Genomic DNA, 21,015 nt, shown 5'->3' on the forward strand with positions numbered 1-21,015 from the left:
TGCCATATCAGTGAATTATTGTCAACATTTCGTAGTTATTGTAGTTTTACATAAATAACGGACTTAAACCAATAAGAAATCTAGATAAAAAGTGTAATTTCTTCTACAATTTGCCATTCATACATCCGATACTAAAATACCTGATTGATGAGGTTTATTACAGTCCTCTTTGAAAATAAATGTACGTGAAAACCGAAAAAAGAGAGGGATGCTTTGTAGGCCTGGTCGTGAAACAGCGTAACCTATTTCGGAGCGTCATGTAATAAAACGAAGTCATAAATAGAAAATACAAATATTCGTGCAAAATTTAAGGGGAAGAGCTGTGAAAAACAATGTGTTTTAGGGGCCTATGTATGAAGCATATTTCCCGTTCGAAGACGGGCCAATTCTCTGAATCGGCCCGTTTGCGAATGGGAAAAAGCCTTTTGGGACGTATCATCCCAAAAGGCCCCCGCAAAATAGGGAATCGCAAAATTTGCGATTCCCTATTTTGCAAAAGCAGTTAAGCCTTAAATGCGATGTAAAAAACACCCAAGTTGTGCGATTTCTTCTTAAGAAATTGCGAATTACCACCAACTCCAAGTAGGTGGTAATTTGCGATATCTTTGAAAAATGCACTTTTTGGCATTTTTCAAAGTGCCATGTGGCACTCATACATGCCCTTTGGGCATGTATAAGGGCATGTATGTGCGCCACATGTGCACACATGCTCATTTCAGGGTGCATCAGGGTGTCCTTATGACACCCTTGCACCCATGAAATTACATTCGCAATTTGTGAGTACCTAATGGGTACTCGCAAATTGCGAATGTCTTCCCATTCATTCCCATGGGCCCTTAAGTCCATAGGAATTAATGGGAAGCCATTCCTTAATTGCGAGTCACAATTAAAGAATACCAAGGAATCGCAAAATAGTTGCAAATCTTTTTATTACATCTTGTTTTGCGATTCTCAAATAGCGATTCTCAAAAAATCGCTATTTGAGAATCGCAAATACAGTATTTGATACATCTGCTCCTCAGCTCCTACAGGAATTTTCGAAATTTTCGCTCATGCCTACACCCAAAACCGCTGGACAAATTTGTAGCAAACTTGGCAGGAATGTAGAATATCACTGAGACAGACTGCTTTAATCAATTTGGTGTGAACCTGTTCAGTACGTTTTGAGATATCGGCATTTCTAAAAGTTGACGAGCAGGTTTTAAGGACGTAATACAGAAAATCACAACCCAGTCAATCACATTCTAATGTTTTCTCGGATGTGAAGGGCTTATGAAGGGGATTTTTCCTCCCATCTTAAAATTCACAATTTAGAACATCAAAAAAATAACAATTTTCACATTATGGAAAAAAAATCCACAATCATGGGTAGGGCAACATGAGAGGTGCCCAAATCCATGGGGGTACCTGAAAGCGTGGACAAATAGGTGAACAAGACAAAAAAGGGTTGGTTGCAATAAAATTGCGATTTTAATGCAAACTACAAATCTGTAACAAGCTCAAATTTCCATTTTTCATTAAAGCCACGACTTTTAACAAAAAAATAGGTACACATCAGAAAAAAACTAATTAATAAATAGGGGGGGAAACCGCTGTGCACATCTACAGGGTATGAGTAGCAGGGGTTGGCTGGCGGCACTGGCAATCAACAGCAGATTGGCACCTTGCGGTGGGTCGGGTTAGTCACAGGGCCTGGCTACAAGCCATTCATTCCCTCTGGTTTAGGGCAATCCCAACCGTGCAGAGCTTAAGGCATTCACTGCGGAGGTTGAGCACCCACTGCGGCCTACACCTGAGGCCAAAAATTAGCCCACACAAGGTTAGTCGCTGGGCCTGTGGAGGCTGAGCACTCACAGCGGTTTGGGGACTAGGGACCCGAAGACCAGGTCCTGCGGCCAACCCTTTCTGTGCACAGCCAAAGGCTATTCAGAGCAGGAATGGCAGCCCGCACCCTGTTGGTTGCTGGGGTTAGAGGGTTAGGGAGTTGAATTGCAAATCAGTGCGTAGTTAATGAGAAATCATGAAATCAGTGAAAAAAAAAGTTAAAAACTGAGTATTGGTTCTGGCTCAAACACGTGAAAGGATTAAACGTTGCTTGTTATAGTTTGCAGCACCTGCCATAACTAACGTCACTTGCCAGGAAGAAAACACAAAACAAAATACAAAACTCAGAATAACACTGGAAAAAAATTACTTCCAAGAGCAAAGAGCAAAACATGGCAGGTGGTGAGTAACTTTGTGTGTTGTGCCCGTGAGTTATGGTTTGCATTGTGTGCCATCCATAGACTGGTTCTGGGCATCTGCCTGCGCTTTTTCCCAGTTTCCAATGATCCCTCATGTGGGGTGAAAAATGGGACCAGCACCAATGAGACTCACCTTTGCCGCACAGGCACATCAACCATTGTATACCTTTCTCTTGGAGATGGCCATACATCCGCTCCAAAGACTTCCCTGAAATCCAGAATTACTCAATCAGCATCATGGGCTCCTGCTCCATCTCAGTCTGAAAGCCCTCGGTCTGAGCAGTGTGACAAATGAGCTCACATACATTGTTTATTAGAAACTTTCACAGCAATGTATGCGAACCATAAAAGGAAACATTTTGTCATCTATTGCACTACTTAAAACGTCAACACTTTGACAGCCACAGTTCAGCATTTGACCCCTATGTAAAACAAGCATTGGTATAGCCAATAGGTCTCGCCTTTGTAACCGTATAACTATTTAGTTATGCAGCACAATATCCCAGGTGTTACAACATCAACATCAACTGTTGCATGGTTTAACACTTATAAGCTCCCAAAGGCGAGACCTATTGACTATGCCAATGCTTGTTTATAATGCAAGCTTCCTTGAGCTTGAAGAGTTTTCCATATTGTGTTGGTCTCCATAAAGTGAATGTTAATATGAGGCTATATTGTGACAACAAAATATGGAACCGTGGTCTTCTGGCATAAGAGAGTTGCCGTTTAGGTGGCTAAGCCAGAGCGCTCACATTTCCAATTCCGTGGCTAAGTAGCTCATTCACTTCAGGTTTTCACTTTACACTCTGGGATATGCAGTCCTGCTGCTCCAGTTCTAAAATGAAGACTATATTTATCAGAATGTGACAAAAGAACCTGTAACGGTTGAGCTACACGAGGGCTTTAAGACCATCTCTGGTGGGTGTGAGATATTCGCAAAAAACCTTTAAGTGAATGTTATCTGGACTATACAAGTTCCAAGCAACAATAACATGCATTACATCCATGAAGTCTCACTACAAACAACATGGACTCAATATCACCTGTTCCTGGAAATATGAATATTGTCAAAAGCACAACACTATAGCACAGATCAAATCGGCGTGGTCTTCCGGCAGCGGTTTAGGGCATGGCAGCATGTCAGCTCTTCCTGCGTGGCTGTCTGCGTGCAGCTCACGCCAGACTGAGGCCTAGCCGTCCCTTCACCCCTCTTCCTGCAGGGAACACCCTTCCCTTTTACTTGGGATGAAGCAGACACAAGGCCGAACCCAGGGCCTTGAGAGCAGCACATAGACCAGTTAAGTAACAGGTGGTAAAAGAAGACAGGTGTGGGCAGAAAGAGGGTCACGCGGCCTCAGGAAGAAGGGCAAAGCGTGTCAAACAGAGCAGGTCATGGGTCGGGTGATCAGGAACCGGGGCCTGAGGGGTCAGGAAGGAGGTTATTCAATGTCCAAAGAGGGTATGTTGGCCATGCAGAAGGACCGGTGGGTGCTGGAAGAGGGGCGGGCATGAGGTGTCATGAAGTGGTACATGCAGGGTCAGACAGCGGTATATGCATGGTCAGGAAAAGTTGTTATTGTTATTGTTAACTGAAGCTTATATAGCGCCAAATCACCGTCAGGTCTCTAGGCGCTTATGACAGAAAGAATAACAACAGTAAAGTAAATAAAGGAAAGATGCGTAAGGCCCTGGCACTAAGCGGTACTTAAGGCTTCCCTAAACAGGAGAGTTTTTAGAGACTTCCTGAAATGCAACAGATTTGATTCTTTGCGGAAGTTTGTTCCAGATCTGTGGAACCAACACAGAAAAGGATCTCCCTCCCTTAGTTGCCATTTTGTAACGGGGACAGGACAGCAACTGAGTATTAGAGGACCTTAATGATCGTGTGGGGTTATAAACCCCAAGGCGTTCTTTGATATAGGCGGGTGATTGGCCTTAAATTGCTTTATGGGCATTGCATAAACTTTTGAACTCCACCCTTTGTTTTATGTGGAGCCAGTGTAACCTACAAAAAAATGGAGAGGCATGAGGCCGTCTAGGTAACCTTAAGATTAGCCTAGCTGCGTCGTTTAGGACCACTTGCAGCCTACTGGTCAGTGATTTAGGCAATCCCAAATAAAGGGCATTCCCATAATCCAGTCTTGAGATTATTGTAGCAGAGACAATTGTACGAAGCGTGGAAGGAGAAAGAGAGGGACTAGCTTACGTAGCTGTCTAATTAGGTTTGTGCAAGTCCCAAAAACGGAGGAGATCTGGTTGGCCATTGACAGCTCATGGTCGATCTTTATGCCGAGACTTTTTACATTGGAACATGGTTTCGGGGTGGGGCCAAGATCTTGAGGCCAGAGCAAGTCACCCCAAGGTAAAGCAGCAGTTGAAACCACCAGGACCTTTGTTTTGTCCGGATTGATCTTCAACGAATTCGCTGTCATCCAACTCACAGTATGTCTGAGAATTTTTTGTGCTTGGATCTGTGCATATGCAGTGTTGTCAATACTGAGTAACAACTGGGTGTCGTTGGCATAGTTGAAGGTTCTGCAGCCCATGTTTACCAAAGAGTCAATTAAGGGCTGCAGATAAAGGTTGAATAAGAGTGGGGACAAAGCAGATCCTTGAGGGACTCCACACTCAAGGGTACCCAGGTCTGATGTGCAGTCCCCCAGTTAATCCTTTGAGTTCTCCCAGAAAGAAAGAATTTTAGCCATTGATAGGCTAAGTCTTTTATCCCAAAAGCAGCTAGTCTGTCCCGAAGCAGGGTGAGGCTGACAGTATCGAATGCCGCTGACAGATCTAGTAATATCAGGGCACTCGGTTTCTTACTGTCAGCCGCACCTCTGAGCTCATCCAGCACTGAAAGCATCACCAATTCAGTGCTGTGATGTGCCCGAAACCCCGCTTGACGCTCCTGGAGTAGATGGTGTGACTCCAGAAATGATGAAAGAGACATCAAAACGTGTTGTTCCAAAATCTTGGACAGAAAAGGCAACTGGGATATTGGCCTATAGTTTTTTAAGTTGGCAGGGTCAGCCCCAGACTTTTTTATTAGGGGCCTAACTCATGCTTCTTTAAGGCTGGAAGGTAAATGGCCAGTGTCTAATGATTTATTCAATAACGGGACAATATGATTCTCTAGAGTAGGAGATGCTAGCCGAAAAATACTAGAGTAACATGGGTCTGCTGGTGAGCCTGACTTGATTCGACTCATAAGCTGCCCTAAGACTATAGAATCTATCAAGGGAAACTTAGAGATGGTATATTCTGGAGGGGAGGTTTGAGAGTGCAGTAATGGAGGATGACTGCTGGAGATATTCTTAATGTCAGAAAGAATAGTTTTTACTTTATCAAGAAAATAATGTTGAAAGGTATTACAATCTATCGGGGATTCTGATTTTTCTGCTTTCTTGCTCAGCTCTGTTAAAATTTTAAAGGTTTCTTTCTGGATATTCTTCGCGTTGTTAATTTGGGATTCATAGTAGTCTGCTTTTGCTGACAGAATACATTTTTTATACAGCTTAAGAAATGCTTTATAATGATCTCGATCTATGAGATCATTTGTTTTCCTCCAGCTTCTCTCTAGATGGCGGAGCTTTATTTTACGGTCCCTCAGAGAAGAGTTGGACCACGGAGCCCCTTTTACTGCTCTGTTTCCTTTCGGGTGCTATTTGATCAATGGCCTGACTAAGCTTTTGCATCAAATTCACATATTCCTGATCTAGATCACCATGAGTATCAGGTAACTGTATATTTTTGAGGAGAGTGTCCGTCAGTGTTTTGGAGTCAACTTTCCTCCATTGACGTACTTTTGTAATTTTTGGGGGTCGTGGTTGAGACAGCTACCCATCTATTGGGATATCACAGTTTATTAAGTAGTGATCTGACCATTTACAGGGTAAGATACCTGTGAGAACTACATCTGGATCTGAGGTCCAAATAAGATCAAGGGTATGGCCTTTATTATGTGTGGGTGCCTCTACTAGTTGTTGGAGCCCAAGTGTGGACATGGTAGTCTTCAACTGTCGGGTTGCCACATCTCTATGCGTTTTGTCCCAATGGACATTAAAATCTCCCGTTATTAAGACTTTTTGGTAGCGTGTACAAATATCTGAGATAATGGGGGACAGTAAGTCATTAAACAAAGGGTTAGATTTTGGGGGACGATAGACTGTAAGAACAGCAAGGCAAGTGTTTCTTAAAGTAATCTTCACTCCAAGTATATCAGCTAGATCGACTGTTTCTGCCATTAGTTTGGTAACGGTTAGATGTTTTTTAAACAGGATTGCCACACACCCCCGACGTTATCTGCACGATTATGCCACATAGCGTCATAATCGTTTGGGAGGGCGGCTATAATATCTGGTACTGAGCTGTCACCCAGCCACGTTTCTGTGAGGGTTAGGACATCTATGTCCTCATTCTGAAGGAGGGTAAAGATTCCAAGATGATGTTTTTGTAACAATCTTGTATTCAGGCTAGTTAACTTCAGGCTGGGATGATTCAAAATCATACTACTATTAGTACTCAGGATGCCGGTCTCTTTTAGCTTGGCCAAAATGGTTGAGCTTGGTGTAGGAGTACTAGAATCTAGTCGGTGTAGCTCACCTGGGGAATATATCCATCGACATTTATAGGACATTTATAGTCAGAAAGTGTGTCACGCGGGGCCGGACACCACCTCTCTCATGGAGATTTTCTTTTAGAGATGCAGTGGAAAGGATTATCTGGAGAGAGAATGTAGTTTCAAACATGGAACTTTTAGCCAGAGGTACAAGATATGTACTATGGCACAGACACAAACCATCCACAGCATCTGCCCAATTCTTGTAACACAAGCCCCTTTGTGTGCTTCTAAGAATTTTCCAAAAGCATGCGCACTAATTTAACCAGAAGGCACGAGCAATCAGAATCTAGAAGTTGCAGGCATAGGATGTGATCAGGGAGCCCCTGCATAGTCATTGGGGCCGTGAAGGCAGAATCCGAGTACTCGTGCAGAGGGATGCATCCTCATGGTAAAAAGTTATTGGGATAGTGCCACAATCCAGTCAGACATCAGGAGATGTCTACGATCGATGAAAGGCCCTTTCATCAGTAAAACGAGCCAGGGCAGCCAAGAGCGCATCGAGCAGATAGTACACTCTAGGCCAACCAGCAAAAGCACGGCTCTGCGCCACACGTGTATCGTGAGACACCAGGAATGCAGCTGGCAGCCAGCTGAAAGCCTGCGCACCCCTGCTCGCTCCCAAGACCCCTAGGCCATGGGAGGGGACATTTCAAGAGAAGGCAGAACATACCCGAGCCTTTGGTGGAAACCTTAGGCCAATGGCAATTAAATGCTGCCCGGGAAAAAAAAACATGAGGAAAAGATATGTTACATGGAAGCCCATACTAGAAGCCTCGCAGAGTAGTGCATGCGCGCTGTCTCAGGCGAGACCTAAAAAGAATATTCACAAAAAAGTAGTCACTAATCGCACACCAACATTTTGCAACCAGTCTTTAATTTTGCGATTTAACCCATGTCACATCACAAAAGCTCCAGTCGCAAGGGGTCGGAGAACAACCTGCCTGATAAATATCAATTAGGCAAGTTGCTCCTTACTACTCTCTGTGATAGGCTACAGGGATGGAGACTGGAAAGGGACATGGATAGAAGAACACATTGGTTCACTCCCTCATTAAAGCAAGAGGACAATTCGGATTGGTGGCTCGAAGTCACGTGCCTCCGATTAACATCACTGGAGCTCTTGGTCATTTCAACGCAAATAAGACTTTCTCTTGGTTTGAATGTAAAATTATTTACGCATTCGGGCTGAAATTCTGATGCTGCTACCAGATGTAAATCAACGAAGACACGCATAATACCAGTGAACACGTACATATTAGAATTAATTGGTTTTTTATGAAAGAGTGTTCTGTTAATAAATACTATATAACACCACTTGAAGGTTCCACCCAACGCTTCTGTGCAAATAATAATTTCTATAGATAATTCTTGAACTGCTATCATGTGTTGATTTACATGACTTGTCCTTCACACAAATTAAAATAGTAAGGAAGTTAAAATTTTCACTTGGTATCCTGGAAGATGTGCATTTATGTTTGGCTCACCCTTGTTGAGTGATTCAGGAACTCTGGAGTCTCACACAGAATCCTGATTAATTGTTTTTGAGGTAGAGCATAACTTTAACTTCCCTCACCAAAGACCTGTGAACCAAAGTCAAGACCTTGGATTTGCAGAGTACTTTTATACCCTCGTGTAGACTTTTAAGCTCAGTATGGGGAAAGACACCTCATCTTTTAGGGTGTGCTTCACTTTTAAGCAGCACTTGTATTTTTCAGCACTGTCTGCCCTCATAAATAGCATTACAGTAATCAAAGTTAGGCTTGTCAAAGGTCGCGTGGGAGCCGTGCCTCGCTCGCCATACCCCTGTCACCATCCAAACTGTAAAACCTTTGAGGTTCCAGTATCCAGACCAGGTGAGCGAGGATTCAGCATCTTTCTCCCCTGCTCTTTCCTCTAATCCTGTTCCTGCTGTCAGTCTTTCAATGATGTATCATCTGGAAAACGTCATTGCAAAATGGCAAATGTTCTCATACATCAATTTAGGCTATGAAGATAAATGTACTCTAACCAATGAAATATTAAGCAGCTGCTAACTAGAGGTTAGAGGTACAGTGAGTTTTTGTGGTTAAAGAAAGGAAACAGAGTGGCATTTTGTAACTAAAGGAACCATACTCCCGGGGCTGGCACTCTGTGGGGCAATTAGCTATGAGCGATTTCTGCAAAACTTTCAGGCTGCAGGAGTACTCAGTCTTTCCATCACTGTGACAGAAAAACATTGAGAGCGCACAGTAATTAGAAATTGTGGTCTTATTTGAAAAATGTGGTGCTGCCTGCCTTTTCTGAAAACTTTAATAATGGCTAGCGACGAGGTACAGTTCTCCCTTGAGTTACAGAGAGAGACCTGCAAAATCAATACTGCAACACCCATGAAAAAGACATCTCATCGAATTCTGGAATGCTAACAGCATAAATATTGAGTTAGGCATAGGTTTTCATGTGATCTGCACAGGTATTATTTTAATATTTACCCATGTCAGTATATAATGAAAAAAGTCTTGATAATATTGCACTGTTTATTTGATGGCATATTGTTTCTCCAGGACTGTTTGGAAACTATGAAAACTATATACAGTTTTTCAATAAGTATAATGTAATCCTAAATCCTTATGTATCGCAACCGGTTCATTTGTAAAGCGCTCTGACACCTTCGGGTAATGTTCCCGCTATAGAAAATCACATTAAATAAATAAATAAATGCCCCAAAGAATTAGTGGTTGGTGTAAAATCTTTCTTTCAAGGAGGTGGCTATTTACCTGGGCGCCTGCCAAACAGTATAATAATCTCAGCTAATTATCCAGCGGCCATCAAAATAGCACATAATCTATGTTGTTTAGCTAGACACATGTTAAATAGTAGAGATGATGCATAATTTGACTGAGGACGGATAAATAGTTTGAAAGAGGTCTTTATTTAGCTGGCCATGAAAAAAGAAGGGCCAACATGCAATGGTAGTGAGATGGCCATCTTGTAATTAGGATGCAACATGTGTGAGGCATTTGAAAGTAAGGCCATATAGAAATGTATATACAATAGCTTGTACAAAGGTAAGTGCATGAATTAAGATAAGCAGTTTACAGATGAAAAAAGAGGAAAATAAATTCTGAATAAAACATTTATATTCATTTAATATTCAAATAAGAAATGTAGATATGATGCTTCTAATTCAGAATGTGGCAAAGAGATATTTTGGACGGCACTCTAGGAATATTTACTGTCTGCAAAGATTAATGAAGAGGGTTTTAAAGGAGGTTACATAAATGTTCTATTCACTCATGAGAAATCAATGCTTTTTCATTTTCATGATCCTCCTTTTGATGATTTTTGAGAGCTGGGCACTTTTTAGACTTCTTATGAAAGGACTTCTACTAGTTGTATGCTTCTTTTAAGAGTGGTTGTTTTTGCTTAGTATTTTAAGCCTGGCAACACAGCAGTAGTTGACAAGCAGCAGTAAACAGGGATTGCAGACAGATATGAGGTATCTGGGAGACTAGTGGTTTTGGGCACAGTGCTTTAGGGCACTTGCAGGAAGTAAATTGAGCGAGACACAGTTATGGGGGTTTCTGTGGAATGGGCAAGTGAAAACAGAAACCAGATAAGTAATGCATCTAGGTAATGCACAGGAATACTTTAATCAGCTACCTTCGAACAAGCACACTTTTCTTACTGTTCACCACACTCCAGATCAATTGAATATACATTTCGGGAGTCTGTGGCAAGATCTATCACAGTAATGTAATAAGAACTGACATTATCATACTTGTGAATAGTTCATATCAGATATCCCGGACAACTACAGAACGCATCTCCAAGGCCCCCATTATGATGAATAAATGGGTATTTTAATAAACCTTAAACCAAAGACTTCTCTCTGATTAATATTTAAAGTATATGATTGATGTTAATATTGTGCTTGGCTCAAATTTGTGTTGCTATTCACATATCCTATAGGATTATACTTGATTTGGGGTAAATATACACTCATTGTTGTAACGGCTTGGAGGCTGTACCGGTCTAAAGATATTGTGGAGGGGGATGGGAAAGGAATGAGTAGGGCCAGAAAAGGAGGATGGTGTCAAGTAGGAGAATTAGGGTAAGGCAGTGGATCACCAGGAGGACTAGGATGACCAGAGCTACGAGGACCAGGACACGAATAACCAGGACTAGGGAGACCTATTCTAGGACGACCAAGGTTTACCAAAGCTAGAGGGTAAGAGGATGGAGAGGACAGAGCCCCGGGTCCCAGGAGGGGGCCAGGGTGAAGTGGATATGCAGCGGCCGAGGCCGCCAATAGCAGCACAGGGCTCCCGTGATGAAGGAGAGAACCCCGCGTCGTGCTGCACAAGACCGCCCCAGAGCCTACCCGAGTCGGTGATTGAGGGCGGGGGCGGAAGACATAGCCGGTACTCCTCTTCAGGGCAGCCCCGCTTAACGGAGGGCTTCCTCAACGGTATTGGCATTTTCATTTAAGGGCATGTGCCCCGCTACTTACCTATAGCACCATAGTGGTGTCATTTTCCAGAGCAGCCCCGGATGGCAGCGGGCCGCTCCGAAGTTCCGCATATTTGTTTCCAGAGCCTAGAGGGCTCTAATTGTGCGCAGTATTTGCTCCAAGAGCCTAGGTGGCTCCAAGGCTTCCCATTATTCCTAGAGCCTAGTTGGCTCTAAACACTTCGCATTAATTACTTTTAGAGCCAAATGGCTCTAACATGTGGTGCAGTTGTTCTTAGGGCCAGTGAGAGCCCATGCCGCAGTTTACATTTCACAGCGGCTCAGCAAGTAGTGGGCAGCTGCACCGTTTAGGTTCATTCTTTTAGGGGGACATGTGCTTTCGAACCCAGGAGTGAGACGCACTCCTTCATCCCTACCTCGGCCTGCACAGCTGCGCAGCACTTCGTGCCAGCTGCAAAGTTTAGGTCTTTCCTTGAAGATTCCCAGCTGCCCAGCAAGTAGTCGGCAGCTGCCAGTTTAGGTTTGCGCCAAGTGCGCCCCCCTGACCGTCTCTGCATTGGCAGCGCGCCCTGACTTTGTGGACAGAGGGCATTTGAGCCCCTTAGAGATGGCCAGTTGGCCCAGGGGACTATTAGGTTTGTAGGGCGCAAGGCCCTAATGTCATTTTTTTTATATAGGTGCTAGGAAATGTAATGTTTGTTATATGATTTATGCACCTTGATTTATGCTTATAGATGTACTTTTATGCTTACTAGGTTTTACCTACTCACAGGTGCCGACAACTGGGGAACACAACATGGCGAACTGAGCATCATCCTCTGCACCCAGGAACTTACTATGATAACATCTGGATTGCTGATGTGCAGCGTACTATAAACATCTGTGAATCGTAAAAAAACATGTTTTTAAATCGAATTACTAACTGTGTGCTTCATGTCCTGGAATGGCCTGTGCTAGGCTCTTACCTTAGAGATAGGGCAAACTTGTGGCCAGAGAGAGAAAACAGTTCTGTCCCCCAAACTGGTGCTGTTTGTTCCCATTTAGTTCTCTCTCTTTCTTTGTCCACTTCCTTTGCTCCCATCCCCTCTCCCCTGAATCTCTCCCCTTGCCGGCTACACCACCTAGCCCCCTGCCCTTTTGTGCCCTGTCACTAAGCACTCCTTCTCCCCTTGTTGGGGAAAGATCTAATATTTATACTCTGGAGTCTCAGCGATCCCGCTGAGAGAGTCCACAGCGCCAAGGGAGCCACTCACAGTTGAGGTATGGTATGGCAACCCTTGACAAAGCACTCCCTCTCCCCTTTTTGGGAAAGGATCCAGTATGTAGGCCTTGGAGTCTCAGAGACCCCTCTGAGAGAGTCCACTGCATATAGGGAGCCTCTCGCAACAGAGATGCAGAAATTATACCACTTCCCCTGGGACCACAGTTTACCAGATTTTGGACACAGCTTTGACTTGTCTTCTGGTTTGTGTCCCATCACCCTTCTCTCCCCCTCCCCTCCTCTTTCCATGCTGTGTCTGTCACCCTCCCCTCCCCTTTCCCTCCTCCATTCTCTGTCGACCTCCGCTGCTCCTACCCCCCTCCCCTGAATCTGCCCCCTTGCCTGCTTTTTCCCTTAGGTACATATGCCCTTCTTGTTTATCTCGACCTTTCATGTAACTATGTTGCCATGCTCTAATAACTGTGCAACCTTTGTAACGATGTAACCTGCAATCTATGGTCTGATACTCATGTAAAGCGCTCTGATACCTCCGGATCTAGCCAGCGCTATATAAAACCTTTAAAATAAAGGTAAAAAAGGACTAGGGGATCAAGGTGAGAAGGATCGGCTGGTCCAGATGGATGAGGGAGAGGGGGATCTGGACCCCAGGGTACAAGGGCCTGAAGGAACAGAAGGACCAGGGTTAGAAGGAACAGAAGGCAGGACCATAATGATGAGGGGGGCAAGGAGCCCCTGAGTGGACTGATCAGACCAGAGGGGCGAGGACGACCAGGCCAGGATTAGCCTACCCAGGTTAGACAGACCATAGAGGACCAGGATTGGCAAGGAGACCCGGAGACAGGAAGACCAAGGCCACCAAATAAGATCACAGTTGACCAAGGAGCCAGAGGCGAATGGACATGGACAGGGAAGACAACAACCAGAAAGGACCAGGGCTTGGAGGACCTGGACAGCCATTATTACAGTGTGCAGGGGGATCAAAGACCCATCTTCCCACCAAAGCATCTGCTAAGTAATAATAATAATAATATAAAGGACCAGAAAGTGTAGGCCCCCTGGCACTAGGAGCAGAAGGTCCATGAGGGTCAGACTCAGGGAAATTCTAAACAAGGGTGGCAAGGACTACATGAATCAAGGTGACCCGCAACATGGAAGTAGGTAGGCCAGTGCCGGAGGCATTAGGAAGACCAGACCCAGGAGGAGCATTATTAGAAGACCATGAAAAGAGGGGCAGGTTCAGATGGGAAATAACAATATGAACTAGGCAAACCAGGAGACCTAGTATAAGTAGGATGGGGCAGAAGGACCTGCGGACTGGGAGAGCTAAGGAAGCCAAGGCAAAAGAGACCAGCCCCTAAACACCCAATACTTGAGGACCAGACAAAGGAGTACCAGAACTAAGACCAGGATTACATGGACGAATAGAAGGAACAGAAGGAGTAGGAAAAGACAAACCAGGGAAATAAATAAGCATGGGAAACATCCAATAGGACTGATAGAATAGAATTAAGGCAGGAGGGATGAAAATGTCCAGGACTGGGAGCCAGTAAAAAAGGAGACCCAGAATACAAAGAAATAGGTGCAGAAGTACATGAGAATGATGAACAGTCGGACCAGGAAGTGCTACGGCTTGCAGACACTGAATGTTAAGGAACATGATAACTAGTTTCCCAGTTGATCTATGGTGGGCCAGGACAAGTTACTGAAGAACCATGAGGGCAAAGAACTCGATGGCTAGGGCCAGAAGGATCAGGACCAGATTGAAGAAGACTACAAAGATCAGGACCTGGAGGGCAATGGCCAGTAGTACCAGGAAACCAGTATAAGTAGTACAAGGATAAAAAAGACAAGGGAGACTTGTCCAAAGGGCACCAGAGGAAGGAGGACTAGGTGAACTAGTTGAGACCAGAAGTACTTGAAACAGAGCAGAGAGAGCCATGAAGATCAGAATACAGGGGAACAGGGCTCTAGTTACCAAAAGAGGCACAGCAACTGTACTGAACAGTGGTGCTCAGGAGGACCAAGACAAAAATGGCCAAGTTCAGAAGGACGCAAACAAGGAGAACCTGGATCAAGGGGTCAGGATCAATGACTATAGCACCAGTAAGTCTAAGAGAACTTGGAATAGATCCAGGAGGCCAGGACAACCCAAACAAAAAGAACAAAGACACAAGCGGCCATATGGACCAGGGCCTCCTTTACCAGGGATAGAAGGTTCATAGTGAAAAGAAAAACAGGTGATTAGGCAGAAGAACCTAATGGCCAAGATGGCAATATAGTAACAAGCACAATAGGACCAAGATCAAGGACTAAGTCTAGGATGGTTGGTGAACCAGGTCCACAAGAACTAGGGTTAGGAGAACCCAAACTAGAAGGCCCTAGAGGTTTAGGGCCAATGGGCACATAATCTTGACAAGGATAAGGACTATGAAAACCAAGAATAGCACGACCATGGCCAGGAGTGTCAGGGAGGCAACAAAAGCCAGAGGGAAATGTTCTAAGAGGAACAGGAAACAAAGGAACAAGAAGACCAGGACCTGGAGTACGAGGACCAGGAGAACCAGGTTGTGGAGGAAAAGGAGGATCAGGACATGGATAACCACATCCTGGAGATCAAGGCCACAGAGATAGGAACAAGATGACCAAGTCTGAACCAAATCTTGAAAGTCTAGGAAGATTAGGAACATGAAGATTATGGCCAATAGAAGATAAGGTGGCAGAATCAAAGATACCAGTGGAGGGGGAGTGGCCGGCATCCAAACATGATGGCACACCTTGTGGCATAGGCACAATCAATGTAACATTTAACCTTAGACGGTTCTCCAAAAAAAAGTGCTCATGTGCAACGTGAGTGAAGAGAAAAAGAAAATTCAGAAGAAAGCAATTGAAAATCAAAGTATCATAATTCATACATAAAAATCACTGTTTTGGGTTGTTCTAAGATGGCTGAACCAATGTTAAGCCAGTTTACAACACAATTATTGTACATTGCTATATGGCCTATGCCTTAATGCCTCACCACCTCAGTTCCTTGCATAGACATCCCGCACCCCCTCCAAACCACTCACTCTGCTCTCCAGATCTCACTCTCCCTCCGCTCCGTTACTTACAGCTCCTCCCATGGGCCCATCAACCCTAGAATTACTACCATGGCGCCTGACACAGCCTTATCTAAAGAAACTACTTCACCGTCCACTCCCACACATCCAATAACGAAACGATCCCACCGGACACCAGACTTGACCTGATATTATCAGCTCTTCAACAAGTCAAATCTGACATCCAAACCCTTCACAACCTTATCTTACAACAAACCAAGTCCACGGGCACTAAACAGGAATACAATCCGTTAACACACCCCAAGATTTATAGTCTCTTACAACGTCTTCCTGCAAGCGCCCAAGCTCATGGGTACGCTGGAGCACAGTCCCTCACCCTAATGCCATATCCCGCCCTATCAGGGGATTTAACAGTCTACCTGACTTAGATATAGGAGCTCTCCTCCGATCTTACGAGCTACCTGACCCTCCAAATAACGTGGGACTTCCAGTTAGCCCTCAATCAGACTACCGAATTCACGCTATTCCGATCAACACACACAGAACCTCCAGACTCAATTCCAGAGGCATTGTGTATAATAACCTCACTAGAATCCCCATCACAGTCAAACCCACCACAGAAATCAAACAACCACATCTAAGCTGCATCCTCCTTAACTGTAGGTCCGCCACCAGACATGCAGCTGATATAGCTGACCTTCATATCTCGAACGGACCTGACATTATGATCCTGACAGAAACTTTGCTAAACGAAACTTCTACAACCATCATTCACATTCTGCTACCCCCTAACTATGACATCACCAGACTAGACAGAACCGACAGACTAGGCGTTGGGATAGCCTGCATACACCAGATCAGCCTAACAGTGACCAACTCCAAAGCCCCCGCTATATCATCTTGCGAATACCTATGCTTAAACATCGCCAACAACAACAAACAAATATGATCTCTTCACTCCTTCTACCATCCTCCGGGAGATTATATCACTTTCATAGAACACTTCATGGACATTCTTGCATCTAATGACAACCAACATATTAAGCAAATTTTCATAGGGAATTACAACCTTCACTGGGATGACCAGAATGACCCTGGGGTAAACAGCCCAAAGCCTTCCTCTCTGATCTCAATCTCAACCAAATATGCAACAGCCCTACGCATGACAAGGGTGCACGCTCGACCTAATTATCTCCAAAGCAGACTCCACACAGCTTGACGCAATACTCCCTGCGACTACTCTGACCATCATATCTTGTTCCAAATCCTGGAAACCATTAAACGACTCCCCTCACAACCCCTTAGAACTAAGTTCTGGAAGAGAAACCTGAAAAACGTCGGATCTGACCTTGCAGCCTTAGCTAGCTCAAACCCCATCCGCCCCCCGGAAGCCCTGAGAGATGTACAAGGGCTGACAAATCACTACTTCCATTCCATGAACAACCTTCTAGACAAAATGGCCCCATTGCAACTGAAAATAACATCCTCAAAAGACTCAAAACCATGGTATGATGGGAGGCTAAATGATGACAGACGCTCGGTCAGAGCTATTGAACGACGCTGGAGAGACACACCCTAAACAGACCATTCAAACTTCTAAGAACATCCAGAAACGCTTATTTTAGAAAGATCAGAAAATCCAAAAACGATTTCTTCAGGTCTCGCCTAGACCTAGCCAAGAACCGTCCCAAAAAGCTATTGGACCTTATCAAAGCCCAAATTAAAAGCCCACCTAATGTCCTCAATGCCAGCCCACCCTCTCTTCCCAACTGTGATGAATTTGCTTCCTTCTTCGCCTCTAAGACAGAATCCATTAAATCCTATCTACTCAAGGACCTTATATCCATCTCAGACTTAAAAAAGAGACCATCACTGCCCCTGTCTGGTGCCCTAGCAAATGACCTCCCATTATTTAAACTAAAAAAGAACGCAACTTGGTACCACTTCGACACGTACTGTGAAGACTCCATATCAAAGATGCTAAACACACTGAAGCCCTCCAATCACTTCACAAAACCGATACCGGCGAACTACCTAAAAGACTTAATTCCCCACTTACTACCCAGCTGGACCAAGATCATTAACACATCCCTCCTTCAAGGTTCCATTCCAGACATCCCGAAAAGTGGACAGGTCTCACCTATCCTAAAGAAAACCACTGCGGACCCTTCGGACTTAAATAACTATCGTCCGATATCTAACATCCCTATGTTAGCCAAACTCCTAGAAAAATGTATTAACATACAGCTGAAAAGTCACATTGATCAATTCAACTTGTTAAACCAATTTCAACCAGGCTTCAGAGCAGGTCACAGCACCGAATCAGCCACAACTCATGTATTAGACGACGTTCTCAAAATCTTAGACCAAAATGAAGCCTGCCTTCTAATCCTACTCAACCTATCATGAGCTTTCAACACCGTCAAACACGACAACCTGCTGGATCTCCTCAAACACAGAATGGGAATATCTGGAAATGTATTTAACTGGTTCGCCTCCTTCCTCCAAAATAGATCCCAAAGATTCAAGGTCTACCAATTCCTGTCCAACCCCATGCCAGTCACATTAGGAGTCCCACAAGGCTCCTCTCTATCATTCACCTTGTTCAACCTGTTCATGGAACCTCTTACTGATCTTCTCAGCCTCAGCAAGATACACTTCCACATGTATGCAGATGACACCCAAATTTACATAAAGATACACTCACTAGAGGACATCAAATCGCTCTACAAAAAACCCAAACGTGGCTGGCCGAAAACCATCTGAAACTTAACTCCCTCAAAACGGAATTCCTCTTAATCGCCCCCCGAACAAAACTCACATGACCCTGGACTGGATGAAGCACCTAACAACTCTTAATGGTCAACCGCTCATAGTCGACTCAGCGAAATCTCTAGGGGTAACGCTAGACAATAAGTTAAAGATGTAGAAACACATTAGCGCCTCAACAAAAGAAGCCAACTGCCACCCCGACCAAAACTACTTTTGGTCGGGGACCTCAACTTTTGGTTTGATAACACATTGTTAGACCCTCAAGCAGCAGAGATGAAAGACCTTTTTAACGACATCAACTTGATACAACACATTCATACCGAGACTCATCAGAAAGGTCATAGTCTTGATCAAATCTGGTCCTCTAACTTACCAATATCTTCTATTGCTATAAAACCTTGCTGCTGGTCTGACCACTACAGCATAAGTTTCTCTTTTCATTTAGATAAAATCACTCAATTCAAGCTACAAACCAGTAAGACCACTAGGAAATGGACTTCCATGGATATGTCAGCTTTCTTAAACTTTTAAAATACTTCCCTTCCCCTAGAGAGTACTAATGTGGAGGTAGCTGACCTTAGGTTTAAGGAATGGCTAACTTCAGCGATCAATATCTATGCCCCTCCTACGCGTCTTTGTAGCTCCAGGAGCTCGGACGCACACAAATGGTTCACACCGGAGCTAAAAAAATTAAAATTGGAAGTGAGGCAACAGGAAAGAGCTTGGCGTTCTCAGTACTGCCCTCAAGCTAGGGCTACCTACTGCCTAGCCAGGAAAGCATACCAAAAAATTCTACATAATCATAAGACTGCTTATTTTTCAACTAAAATTTTAAACTCTACCAACAAGTCGAAAGAAATTTTTAGAATAGTGAACGATTTATGTAATGATGACAGAACCTCTCCTCCGGTAGTTCCTTCACAAACACTCTGTAACTCCTTGAATGATTTCTTTAGCGAAAAGATACTACTGATTAAACAGAATATATCCACACTTCCAGTCTGCGCCCATTGTGGATGATATCTTTTTTAATCCTTTAACATTACACTCTTTTCCTCCCATTGATCTGAAAGTCTTTTTAGAGTTACTGACTAGAGTCAAATCAGGCTCCCCTATGGATGTTTGTCCCCCTCAAATCATGAGGGAAATTGGCCGGGCCATCCCCAACAGTATGATATCCTTGCTTAACAATTCTCTTACATCCGGGACAGTCCCCAGCAGTTTTAAGCAGGCCTTATTGATACCCCTCACTAAGAAACCTGGTATTGACCCTTTGGACCTCACTAATTATCGGCCTATATCCCTTCTGCCCTTTCTATCCAAGATTCTGGAGGCTCATGTCACCAACAGCCTCTGAAACTTTGTGGAAGAATCGGGCTATTTACAACCTAACCAAGCAGGATTCCGGCCTGGTCATTCTACTGAGGCAGTAATACTGGCCGTTCAGAACACCTTGAGGTCTAATGCCGACAAAAATCTTCACCAAGCTCTGGTGCTTCTTGATCTGTCCGCAGCATTCGACACGGTTGACTATTCCATTCTGGTCAACCGTGTCGAACAGGCCGGCCTCAGAGATTCTGCCTTGGCCTGGCTGAAATCGTTCATATCTGAACGCACCCAGTCTGTCTGTTTAGGATCTTTCTCAGCTCCTAAAATTAATTCTTTTTGTGGGGTCCCTCAAGGCTCTTCTTTATCTCCTTTATTATTTAATTTGTATATGCGGCCCCTTCTTTTTTCTTTAAGAGAGCACAAAGTCACTGTATATAATTATGCAGATGACTTGCAGCTAGTCTTTGTACTCAATTCACCTAATGCTGTGGAGGATTTTCAGGCAACCATGACCTTAATTCAGAGCTGGATGTCTTTAAATCACCTCAAATTAAACCCGGGGAAAACCGAGCTGATTTTGCCCGGGAAGAGTGAAATCAGCTGGAGCCCTTATTTCTGGCCTTCTGACATGGGTCTCCCCCCTAAAAAATCGCAAACAGTAAAAAGCTTGGGAGTGACCATCAATGAGGACCTTACTTTAAAATCCCAGATTGGAACTGTGGTATCTTCTGGCTTTTTTCAACTAAGGAAAATTAGAAAAATTGCACACCTCCTTACTCATACTGCCCTAACTCAGGTGGTCATGGCTCTAGGCCCCTCCCACATTGATTTTTCAAACAGCCTCTATCTTGGCCTACCTGTAGGTCAACTTAGAAGATTGCAATACCTGCAGAATCAAGCCGCTAGGCTGATCTACAATGTACCCAAATGGGAATCGATAAAACCAGGTTTAGAGAATCTGCACTGGCTACCTGTGGCTCAAAGAGCCGAATTCAAAGCCGGGTGCATCATTTTCAAGGCATTGCAAGGTAAGGGCCCCTGTTCATCAGGCAGTTGATTGGAAGATACATCCCCTCACGCAGCTTGAGATCAGCCCATAAAGATTTACTTGAGGTACCACGGTTCAAGAAAAAACTACAGGGAGGCAGCTGTTTTCATTTTTTGGCAGCCACCTTGTGGAATTCATTACCTTTGGCCCCCAGACAGAGCAAGGATCTCCTTGCTTTTAGAAAGGCATTCAAGACCCACCTTTTCACACAGGCCTATTTGAAATAGAGACTCTTGTTGGTACATCCTTTGTTATGTTTTTTATCTCTCTTCAGC

The 21,015-nt window shown here is 44.1% G+C and overlaps 1 protein-coding gene across 2 annotated transcripts in view; it reads right to left on the minus strand.

Moving 5' to 3' along the window:
• Nucleotides 1-21,015, minus strand: part of SHPK (sedoheptulokinase) — a 205,029-nt gene that overhangs the window by 56,020 nt on the left and 127,994 nt on the right. The gene's annotated exons all lie outside the window — the stretch shown is intronic.

Source organism: Lissotriton vulgaris, chromosome 2_1, assembly GCF_964263255.1.
Source record: "Lissotriton vulgaris chromosome 2_1, aLisVul1.2, whole genome shotgun sequence".
Lineage (NCBI taxonomy): Eukaryota > Metazoa > Chordata > Amphibia > Caudata > Salamandridae > Lissotriton > Lissotriton vulgaris.